The sequence below is a fragment of the Crinia signifera genome, chromosome 9 (genome assembly GCF_055691185.1).
Source record: "Crinia signifera chromosome 9, ASM5569118v1, whole genome shotgun sequence".
Classification (NCBI taxonomy): domain Eukaryota; kingdom Metazoa; phylum Chordata; class Amphibia; order Anura; family Myobatrachidae; genus Crinia; species Crinia signifera.
In genome coordinates this window covers 138,558,339-138,571,157 of record NC_139225.1, presented here as the reverse complement: position 1 = coordinate 138,571,157, position 12,819 = coordinate 138,558,339, and positions in this window count along the sequence as shown.

Genomic DNA, 12,819 nt, shown 5'->3' with positions numbered 1-12,819 from the left:
ATTCAGAACAATCCAGTTCAATATCTGAGCAAGACTTCTCTTGCTTAGACCTATATGAACCAGAATAAAACTTCAAACTGATAGTCCCAGACATATCTCATCGAAGTTTTGTAGGGTTTAAAAACCTGTATAAATGAAAGGCTTATATTTTATGACACAATAGTCATTCTACCTATCACATACTACAGTGAGAGCTGACTTCCTGTCACTCACTTCGATTAAATTACATCTATTTTCTTATCAGCCTATAATTTTTTATTTTGAAAATAACTACAGTTTTTATAATAAGTTTTCCAATTTAGAATAAGAATAAGCAATATCACATGATATAACATATATTGCGTTACATACCGTTCTCCACTAGACCACCTACTCCCCACATCATGACTTATTAACCACATTACAGTAAATAAAAGGTACGCTTACCTTATTTGTGTGGAAAGTCACATATAAGTATGGAGCAGGCAGTCTAATGCAGAAGGCAGCAGTCGTCGGGGTCACCATTGTTGAAACGGGAATTATTATAGACTCCATTTTTCTTAATTATGTGATTCGTTTATTCAAATACAGAGAGATAAAATTATATTAGTAAATATTATATTAGACATGCCACATGGGGGGCTGAGCTGATGTGGGCGATCCTTATCGTGTGCTTCTCCGTCTCAGCTAGCCAGCCCTCTCTTAGCCCAGCCCCCTCCCATCAGCTCAGCTTCCAGTCCAATTTATATCCTAACTATGGCCACAAATAACATGGGGTGGTTTCATATAAGGAAACATTCTAACTATAATATATACACCTACATGGTAGAATGTATTTTAGCACTTCTGTCAGCAATTCCAGTCGACTCTGACGTAAGACATTTTGTAATTACAATATACATTTAAGCTATACATTCAATTCACGATCCCTAATATTGACAGCAACGGGTGATGAGGCTTCAGATTAGATTGAGCTGGTAGTCTTTGATTGATGACAACAGGTGATAGTAGCTTGCAGTAGTTTATGTCACATTGATAAGTCCTTAAATACGTATACTGAATATATATATATATATATATATATATATATATATATTGTTTATTAACTTGAAATCTTCAACTTGTGTGGAAATATAACTTTGTCCCATCCCAACAGGTCTGGTCCTGGTTCTTGAAATGCGGGGGACCACTAGTCATTTTGTCCCCCATATTTTGGGAACCAGCGCCGGACCTTGAGCCCGGTGCTGGTTTCATTAAATCAAGGGGACCCCTATTTGTCGGGGACCGTGATTTTATGTCACCAGCACCGGCTCAACCGGGGGCTGGTTATGCTCTGGCGGGGGACCCCGCGCAGTTGTTTTTTTTTTTTAAATTGCAATTTCCTGCAAATGTGCGATTTTCAGACCTGAAAATCGCACATTTTCAAGACTAAAGAAATCGCATCAAATCGCACCTAGTCGCACTATTTGGGCCGTTTTTCGCATCTCATTAAATATGTGAAAAACGGCCCAATCTTGCGATTTTCCAAAGTGCGATTAGGTGCGGTAAAAATCATGCGGTTTTTACCGCTACACATAGAATGTCACCCAAAGTCTGGTTCTTTATTTGTAGCAGGTTGACAACATACAATGTAACAGCTAGGTAATTCTTGAGCTACAGCAGGCAACACATAGCCTTCACAATATGGATACACTCCATAGATCCCTAGCATAATCCCCACATTCACCACCCTATTGTCAATCACTAAAAGACATTGGGAACCTTGACCCTCTGCTCTGGACAAACATATAACAGAAAATAACAAGTGTTGTTAATTAGCAGACAGCGATTCAGAATAGATCTCAGAAAAACCCAGACTAGATTGAATTAGTCCTGCTGCTGCTGCTCTAAACTCTGGACTGGATATTGCACATTCACTTCATTTGGAATTATGGTGCCCTGCCACAGTACATAGGGCTGATTTTTAATTGCACACTTGGACTCTAGTGCCGGATACAGACTGCTGCAAACATTACTCCAAGTTGTGTTCTTGTGCAGTTTGATACATTTTACTACATTTACTATTATGACATGCAAATGCAATTGTGTTCAAACTAAAATCAACCCCATAATCTATAAAATCTACAGCGTTTCAATAATCAAAGAGTGCATTCCATAAAATTAAAAAAAATAATACTTCAAATTTCTAGGCTTTAAAGATTTGTGAATAAGGTATAAATTTATTTAAAAAGCACAACAAACAATATACAAGTTACAATACCACCGGCCGGGAGATTAATTCAATGTGTACACAATTATTTATTACCATAAAAATAATTTAAAACTGAATCATTAAGCTGCAGCATACAAGGCTAACGCCCATAGCTAATTTGGCCTCATGATTTGAAGACCCACTTGGGCCGATATATCTAAGACCTGAGGCTTGATGAATGATATTTTATACAAGTAATATATTTGATAGACTATGGGTGCGGCCTCCAATATGTGGGCCGTACCACAAGGTGTTTACACATACGCTTTATGGAACATAAACGCAATATAATAACAGGTGTTAAAACACACCCTCTGTCTAAACATATTTCAATATGCCAGAATCAATGTACAAAACATGTTAGAATAAAAGCTATAGAATTTATCAAACCCACAAAAAGGGGAGGCGATCGTTTTGGCCTACTATGTAGGAGAGAGGCCTACTGGATATTCCAGTTAGGGACAATGATACCAAATGGCCTAAACGACACCATAGAACTAAACAATATTTGAAATTTGATATAAATTTAACTACACCGTACAAAGGAAAGTAACTTAAATAATGCCCCCTAGAATAGGGACTATCTCAAATAAGATCCTTCTGCCGTGTATATATATGTTTTTTACTTTCTATCTGTCTGTCTGCAAGGTTTTTTGAATATGCATTGTTTCTTCCGATTTTTTGTTTTCATGAAGATTTACTTTGAATGCTTATAGGCATCCCCATATGAGTGCTTAGTAGTAACAAAAGAAAAGAGACGTCTCTTACGAGTAATAATATTATCTATATGGACGGCTACCTCCCGGCTGCCTGAAATGAGGAGGGGCCGTCCAATTGACAGAGAGAAACTACTAAGAATAAAATAAATTAAAATAAAATATATGCACATATGGGCGTGCTTATAAATGCATATGCAGGTCTCTAATGATTTACATGCATTTTGTATTAATATGTAGCAAATATAAGGGTTAAAGCTACTTATTATTAATCACTCACCATTTGGACCTATTTTTAGATACATATTGCCTTATATGGCTATTAAGTTCTTCCTCTATATATATATACATATAATATAAATTACTAGAGAGATGGATATATATGCACCCGTTTGTGTTTATTATTATTTTTTTTTTTTATATTTTTTTTTTATGTTTTTTCGTATATATAATCCTATTTTTATTTTCTATTTTTTATTTTTATTTTTATTTTATTTTTATTAATCTTATCCATTTGATAGAGACTACTATCTGCTTTTCCTATATATTTGATAACCTTTCTTCTTCTTTTAAATCCTTTTTAGTATTGAGATTATGTTTGTGGAGACATGGCGATAAAACAAAACATAGTATCTTAATTCTGTATGTTGTATAAAATGTTATAAGTAACAATATTGGTAGCAAAACTGAAACTGAGGCTTGAATATATATACCAAAATAAAGGAAGCTCCCATATGAGCAAGATGGAGACCGTGTATAAAAACGAGGCTTGGTTTCTATAGAACCTACACACATATATAACAGGGACAGGTATGAAAACGAGGCTTGGTGTCCGTAAAGAAACAAAGGAAGCTCATAGATGAGCAATAGGAAGAACTCGTATGATAACGAGGCTTGGTTCAGGACATACAGATAAACTGCGCAGAGCTATGACAACAGCAGATAACGCTGGGGAACGATTGTAAACACGCCCACATAGGGCGGCGCAAGTGTAAATAAATAGATGAGGACGGAGTGCTACAAAACATCTGATGAAGCCGCTGATTTGGAGAGAGGCGGGGAAACGCGTCATCGCACGTCATCACCTATTGCCACAAACGAGCTAGCCACGTGAGCCGGGGAGACCTTTTGCCAGAGCAGAGAGTCCCAGAGAGAGCTGCACGCAAATACCAGCAGCGGGACCCGCTTCAAGACAGCAGGACGGTTCTGTTCCCAAAGTGGATTACAAATCATTCCAAAACTGTCGGAGCTGCATACAAGTGGAAGCCTAAGTATTTCTGCAAACCTTATTATATGCAAATTTGCTTGAATGAATGAGTATCTGCAGCTCTATCTAGAGCATTGAGCATTATAAAGGCTGTATATTTGCAAAGCTTTCTGCGTGACTGACTAACTTGCTTGCTATTCAAAGCTAAAACCTATATGCCTTTGCTGAGACTTTTTAGAATCTATCCTAACTAATTAAGACTACATCAAAGTGAAAATATCATTCATCAAGCCTCAGGTCTTAGATATATCGGCCCAAGTGGGTCTTCAAATCATGAGGCCAAATTAGCTATGGGCGTTAGCCTTGTATGCTGCAGCTTAATGATTCAGTTTTAAATTATGTTTATGGTAATAAATAATTGTGTACACATTGAATTAATCTACCGGCTGGTGGTATTGTAACTTGTAAATTGTTTGTTGTGCTTTTTAAATAAATTTATACTTTCTGATACTTTTTGTGTATAAATTTGTGTCAGTCTGAGGGCCGAGTATCCCTCATAAACGGCAGCTGTGGTCAGTACTAGTGTCCTGCGCCTAGTTAAACTTTGCTTGTTTTGTGAATAAGGGATGGGAATTTGTTGAAAAATGCTACATGTTCTTTATTGTTTATTGCAATGAGGCGCCAAAAGGCCTTTTTAATATCTTTGTTTTTGAAGCTATAGATCAGAGGATTTAACATGGGTGTTGACGTAGTAATTATCAGTGAGACTATCTTATCAACGTCTAGAGTGAACGATGATGTGGGTCTCAAGTACAAACAAAAAAGAGACACGTAGAGTAGAGACACGACTGTGATGTGAGAGGAACATGTATAGAAGGCTTTACGTCTACCCACACTTGAATGTATTTGAAGAACAGTTTGAATAATGTAGATGTAAGACAAAATAGTAAGAGTGAATGGCAAGAAACCAACAAACACAGACTCCACAAATATAAGATGTTCCATTCTGGAGGCACCATGACAAAAGAGCTTCATAATAGCAAGAAGGTCACAGAAGAAGTGGTTGATTTTATTGACCTGAAAGCAGTTGATGTCGTACACTATAAATATAGCAGGAAGTACTTCTGTGAATCCCAGGACCCAACATGCAGATGCCAGGAGAGAACAGACCTTCGTGCTCATGATGGTAACATACCGTAGGGGGTAGCAGATGGCAATATATCGATCATAACTCATGGCAGTTAACAGCATAAACTCACAGCATAGGAGAGTCACATAAAAATACATTTGGGCAATACATGCCGAAAAAGAAACACGTTTATTTCCAGAAGCATATATGTCAAGTGTCTTATGCATAGTTACTGTGCTGTAACATAGGTCCATGATGGATAACTGTGAAACAAGATAATACATTGGAGTGTGCAGATTGTGGTCTTTGCAGATTAGAAGAAAGAGGGTGGAATTTCCAATAACAATAAGGAGATAGACGAGTAAAACCACCAGGAAAATAGGAACCTGCAGTTCTGGCAAGTCAGTAATACCTTCTATGATAAAATAATCCACCCATGTATTGTTCTTCTCCATTGTGTGATTTGCTTTTAAAACAAGTGATAATGACAATCATTAGTGATACCATTGAACTAGATGACTTTTTCAAATCAAAGAAATAATAACCATTTTCTGACGCAGTGTTATACACTCACTCAATGTACAACAGATTCTTACAATGAAGCTATTGACCTCAAATATAACATTTTATGGAAGGTAATATCCTCATTATGTGTTTTTTTTTATTAAATTCCATCATTTTTCAGATTTATTTATAACCGTAAATTAACAAATTACAATATGTGTTTCTTGAGAACACAGAAAAGAAGATTTCCTATATTCATTACTTAACTAACTATTCGATTAACTCAAGGGACGTGATTATCTTCTAACACAGTGGTTCCAATCTGGGGTAGGTGTACTCCTGGGGGTACATTACAGACCAGTTGGGGGATACTTCAACGTAATATTGGTAATGGTGGAAGAAGTCTCCCATTGATTTCAAGGTGAACCATGTCCCTTCACTTCCAGTTCCATCTGCAGCATCATTAGATTCTACTCATGCTTTTGCCCAACCAGCAATCCTTTAGGAGCTACCTCCACTGCCCTTAGACATCAGCAGTCCTCCGCTCTGACATGGGTGGAGGAAGCAATCCTACAGGTGTTAATGGGATCCCCGAAGACAGTACACAGCCAGCGGACAGACACAGAGCAAACATATTCCTGACTGCTCTACTCCTTAATATAAGGACACGCATACCGATCACTTCCACGCCACTTGTCAGCACTGTGGTAATTTCAAATTCAGAGGAAGGGGTACTCTTGTATGAAAATCCTTATCAAGTGGAACGGGAGAGAAAAAAGTTTGAGAACCGCTGCTCTAACTCGTTTACTTTTCCTTATAAGTTTTGGTCTAAATATATATTTGTGTTTTGCTGGACTAGCTTTTAAAATTATCTACTCGTTTTAACCATTACAAATATTTAGGTATACTCCTCTAGTATAGATGCAGCAACCTTTATGTTTACAACAAGGTAGAAAACTAAATTGTATTCAGTTGTGCATGAGTACCCAGAAACCCCCCCCATTTTCTTTTTATGTACTGAATATTGAATGCCATTATAATAGGCTCCATCATCCCTCGCTGCAAAATGCTGTGATTTGTGGGTCATTAAAGAAGGGATGGAGCCAAAAAGATGTGAATCTAAAGAAATCAGATTATTGGCACTGCCTCCTTGGCCTGTGACCAAACACTCTAGTAAATACAAACACAGGGGGCCCAGCACTCACCATAACAAACTATCTCACCTTCACATTCAAATAATCAATTAAATAAATAATGGAGTTTTAGTTCATGAATTGATCAATGCATTTAAGCTTGCAGCCCAACGCCAAGGGACCCCATTTCACTGCAAGTCCTACACTAACAACTGGTTTTCTAAGGAACCTGGCACCTGCTTACACATCATAGCTAAAATGAACATGTGTTTTTTCCTGGGTTAAAGCTCAACTGTCAAGTACCTTATGGCTTTTAAAGGTGAGACAATCCCAAACACAGCACCTAAATTAGTATTAAAGGGGCAGCTGTCACAGGTTTCAGGTAAATGGGCTTATCTAGGGTGCATGAGAAAGCTATGATCACAGTAACAGAGGTTAATTACAAATCAACCCAAATATATAGATACAGAAGTACCAACAAAAAAACATATGTTCATTTCAGCTATGATGTGTAAGCAGTTGCCAGGTTCCTAAGAAAACCAGTTGTTAGTGTAGGACTTGCAGTGATATGGGGTCCCTTGGCGATGGGCTGCAAGCATAAATGCATTGATCAATTCATGAACTAAAACCCCGTTATTTATTAATTTATTTAATTGATTATTTGAATGTTAAGGTTGGATGGTGAGGATGGCTTTTCCTCGCTAAAAAAAGTAATCTTCGCCATACAAGCTCACAGCTAGCATTATATATACCCCTATATCTTAACAGACAGTCTAAGGAACCTATACATTTTAAAAATAATACATTCAGCAGTTCCCGAGTTTATCTCGTACAAACAAACACACAAACAAATGATCTTAACCAGCGTTGCCTGGGTATTTATTTGTCCCAATCTTCTGTTAGAGAGGAAATTTAGTGTATATAGTGTAAAATCTTATTTACAGGTAACTAAAAGTATATTATAAATATTTAATTACAATTAGAATTTTTATTATAGAATTATAATAAAGGTATAGAATAAAATGTATAAAGTAAAATCTTTTACATTTTTACTATAATATTATTTAATTTAATCAAAACTTGATTATAAACAACATTTTTAGTTTTACCTTCAGGAGCAAGAATAAATAAATTCTTGGGTGAACCCACCCTTGAGCCATCAACATAAAGTTGTCTGTGGGAGAAACATGGCGATCTCAAATCCACTCCGCAGTACTTAATAGTCTGCCCCTGTGACTTGTTGATCGTGATCAAGAATGCAAGTCTCATTGGAAAATGCAATCTCTTAGGGCCAGATGTATCAAGCTTCAAAAAGTGATAAAAAGGAGTGATAAACAGCCAGCCAATCAGCTCCTAACTACCATGTTTCACTCTCCACTTTATCACTTTTTTGAAGCTTGATACATCTGGCCCTGTAAGTAAAAAGGGAGATCCGTCGGAATGAATGCTATCCGTGGGATAAAAACTGGTTCACTCTCTCCCTTTCCTGTTATGATAGTCACTTCGATTGGGCTTGAATGTCACCAGGACTGTCACCAATCAGCTTAGCGATCCTGAAAACTATGGATTTCACACTAATGTCATTATGGACATTGTATTTTTCACACTTCTTACCCCAGATGCTGATGGGGGCTAAACTTTGACTTAAACCCAAAAATTATGTATTCAACACTAATATTGTTCATTTTTTTAATTATATTTACGACACCCCCTTCCCACACCAAACCCCTTACCCCTAGCGGTGCTAGGGTTATTTTTGTCCATATTGTAAGTCATATGTGTACCAGGTTTGGTGTAAATTGCTCCAGGCATTCTAGAGTTATGCCGGAACATACATACGCACATACTGTACATCTATTTTTATATATAGATTAAATAGTTATCAAGGTTTTCTTGAATTTAACTATAAATAATCCAAATATAACAAAAACAAAAATGAGTGATCATCCAATATCATAAATAATATGACAATAAAAAAATAAAGTGCTTATTAAAAGAGTGAATATATAATTTGGACACCTACCTGCATTGTTTTCCTTTTATGAGGAATGACAGCTAAAATTCTGTCTTGGATTTCTGTCCCCTACTGTATTTCACCTATTTTGTCATTGCACAATTACTCTTGGAATGTATTGCTTGCCATATTCACTTCCTATTTTTAGATAATCCTCTTTTATGTCAGCGAAGACCTTGGGCCATGCATTCTTTTGCTAATATTGCTTTTATCACTTTTAAACATTTCTGTACATTTTTATACTGTTTTTCATCACTATTATATCTGATTTATTGAAGACCTTTGTTGTTTCTTTGTCAGTAATGAAGGCACTTCTGTATGGTGTAAGATCTACTGTACTGCAATGCAAACCTGGCACTGGAGATGCAGCTGAAGAGGATCCCAGAGGCTGCCATGGACATTGGGGGATGAGGTAAAAAATGAAATATTCTGAAAAACCACGGTTTTCGGCACATTTCGGTTTTTGGATAAGGGAGATCAGACCTGTATTACTTTCAAAAAGAAGACATCAGCAGGTGATAGCATAGAACTCCACAAAACTGTAAAGGTCTTCAAGACCTCAAAGTACAGGAGCTGTTATCAAAAAACAGAAGGATAGACAATTTCACTGGAGGGTTTCCATATGATTACTGTACATATATATTCTGTCATTTTGATGGGCTATTAAGTAGTCATAATATATTTTGCAATAAAGGAAGACCCTCCTTTTTGCTCTCACTGATTTCCCCAAAATGTTCAATAAGGTTGGCTAAACATTTCAGTTTTTTTATTTAGACACTTGGACTTTACCTCACTTTACCATCCCGGGCTGCCAAATTATATTCAGAATCCTGGGTTGAGCTCACTGAAGTACGTATATACTCTCAACCATTACAATAGGTTCTGTCCAGCCATAAATAACACTATTAGTGAAAGAGGTTTTTTGTTATTGTGAATACCACAAATCTCAGAAACTCAGAGATCTCGATTGCCTACATTTGCAAAGATATGATTAAGATCCCAGACCCAATCAAGACTTCTCTGACACTTGGTCACTAACATTACATGATAATAGAACAAACTCTGAGACATAAAATTGCTTATTGATATGCTAGGGGACACCGGACTTATATCTGGTCGACAGGTCTTCTATGTCTAGCTTGACCAAGGTAAGGCTCGAAAATGCTTAGTTGAGAATGTCCAGATAGATGGCAAAAGATAGTTGACCATGCCTAGATTGACAATAAAAGAAGATAGATGCTAGCATTAGGTCGCCAGAAGCGAGGTCGATGGTCACATTTTTAGTGACGGTGGACTTGGTTCATACTTTACTATCCACGTGTATATCAATAGTGTGATGAGCATAGCAAGGCACCATGCCTAACATTCCTAAGGTTCATGTTCAGAGTATAGGACCACCCAGGCCAGCACAACCTAAACACCCCAAGACATCACAACAGTGAGACTTAGCAGTTGGCTTACAAAATGCTGTATTGGGTCGTGTCAGTTTGGGACATCCTGTATTATGGACTTGTACCTACAAAATGTTATGGACCCAATTGATGAGATCACCTGGCCATTGTAGATATCCATATATTTGACCAAAAAAATAGCTAAGAAAATTATTAATTAAAAAAAATCATCCTTTTTGGATACTTTCGATTTTAAATGTGGGAAATTACAAAAAAGCACACATGACTTTTTGTTATATTGATGACTCAGTTGGCATCACCAAATGTAGAGTATTACATCTGCATAGAACTAACAGCAAAATCATATTTAACTCCTAAATGTGGACAGAAACAAATAAACATTATATAGAACTATGAAGAAAGTTTTATTTGTTCAGATAAAACTAACAAGGACAAAGAGTCAAAAAACAACTTTGTGTCAAAAGAGTTAAGAAAAAACACAAGAAAAAGAAAGCCATTGTGGTTTGCAAAAGAAGTAGCAAGTATTGTGAAAGCAAAAAAGTTGGCCTTTAAGAAATTTAAGCAGACGCAGAATAATGAGGACAAAGAGGTGCATCTTGTTAGACAGAAGGAGGCTAAGAAGGTAATCAGATGTGCAAAAGCACAGGCTGAAGAGAAAATGGCCCAGTTAGTGGGTAAACGGGGGAAAACTTTTTTTAGGTATATAAGTGAAAGGAGAAAAACAAAAAGTGGAATAATTAGACTGAAGACAGAGAGTGGAAGTTTTCTTGAGGGGGGCAATGTAATAGCAGATAATATTAATAATTATTTCTGCTCAGTATTCACTGCTGAAAGAGAGGGAAAGGGGCCACAGTTAAGTTGCAAGTATAGTCAGAAAACTGAGGGAGAGACAAGTACATTTACAGAGGAGATCCTCACAGAACTCTCAAAACTGAAAGTGGATAAATCAATGGGGCCAGATGGGATACATCCAAGGATACTAAAAGAGCTTAAAGGGGAGCTGGTAAAACCAATAACAGAATTATTCAACCAGTCACTAGCTACTGGAGTAATCCCAGAGGACAGGAAAACAGCGAATGTAATCCCACTGCACAAAAGTGGAAGCAAGGAAGAGGTAAGCAACTATCGACCAGTGAGCCTTACATCAGTAGTAGGGAAATTGATGGAAACACTCTTAAAACAAAGAGTTGTAGAATATCTCAAAAACAGCAATTTACAGGATCCAAAACAGCATGGGTTTACTGGGGGAAGATCATGTCAAACAAATCTTATTGACTTTTTTGACTGGGTGACTAAAGTAATAGATCAAGGTGGGGCTGTAGACATAGCTTATCTAGACTTTAGTAAAGCTTTTGACACTGTCCCACATCGCAGACTGTTAAATAAACTTGAAAGCTTGGGATTGGATTCTAAGATAGTTGAATGGATAAGAGCGTGGTTGCAGGACAGAAAACAGAGAGTTGTAGTAAACGGAGTACAGTCAAAGGAGGCAAAGGTTACAAGTGGAGTACCCCAGGGATCTGTACTTGGACCGGTGCTTTTTAATATCTTTATTGGTGATATTGCAAATGGAATTGAGGGTAAAATGTGCCTTTTTGCAGATGACACAAATGTATGCAACAGGGGAGACACACCAGGAGGGGTAAAACAAATGATTGAGGATCTAGGTAGATTAGAGAAATGGTCAAGAGAATGGCAACTACAGTTTAATGCCAAAAAATGCAAAATCATGCACTTGGGTCTCAGAAATCCAAAGACTCGATATAGTATAAATGGCACTATAATGGAAACTACTGAGGAAGAGAGGGATCTAGGTGTCACTATTTCAGGGGACTTAAAAGCAGGTAGGCAATGTAACAAAGCAATGAAGAAGGCAAGTCAGATGCTTGGTTGCATAGGGAGATGTATCAGCAGTAGAAAGAAAGAAAAAAGTAATAATGCCACTGTAAAGGTCATTGGTACGACCTCACCTAGAGTATTGTGTTCAGTTCTGGAGGCCATATCTCCAGAAAGATATAAATACATTAGAGACTGTACAAAGAAGAGCAACTAAAATGGTGCATGGCCTACATCACAAAACGTACCAGGAAAGACTAAAAGATCTAAATATGTATACTTTAGAGCAGAGAAGGGAAAGGGGGGACATGATAGAAACTTTCAAATATATCAAGGGTTTTAACAAGGTACAGGTGGGAGACATTCTTAACAGGAAGAGGAGCAACAGAACACGAGGACATGCACTGAAACTAGAGGGAGGAAGATTCAGGGGAAATGTGAGGAAGAATTTTTTCACAGAAAGAGTAGTAGATAAGTGGAATAGCCAACCATCAGAGGTGGTAGATGCAAATACAGTAGTACAATTTAAACATGCTTGGGATAAGCATATTGATATCCTTACAAAAAAATAAGGATCAAATATGGTTTAAGTTAACATGTTTAAAAAAAGGGGCAGACTAGATGGGCCAAGTGGTTCT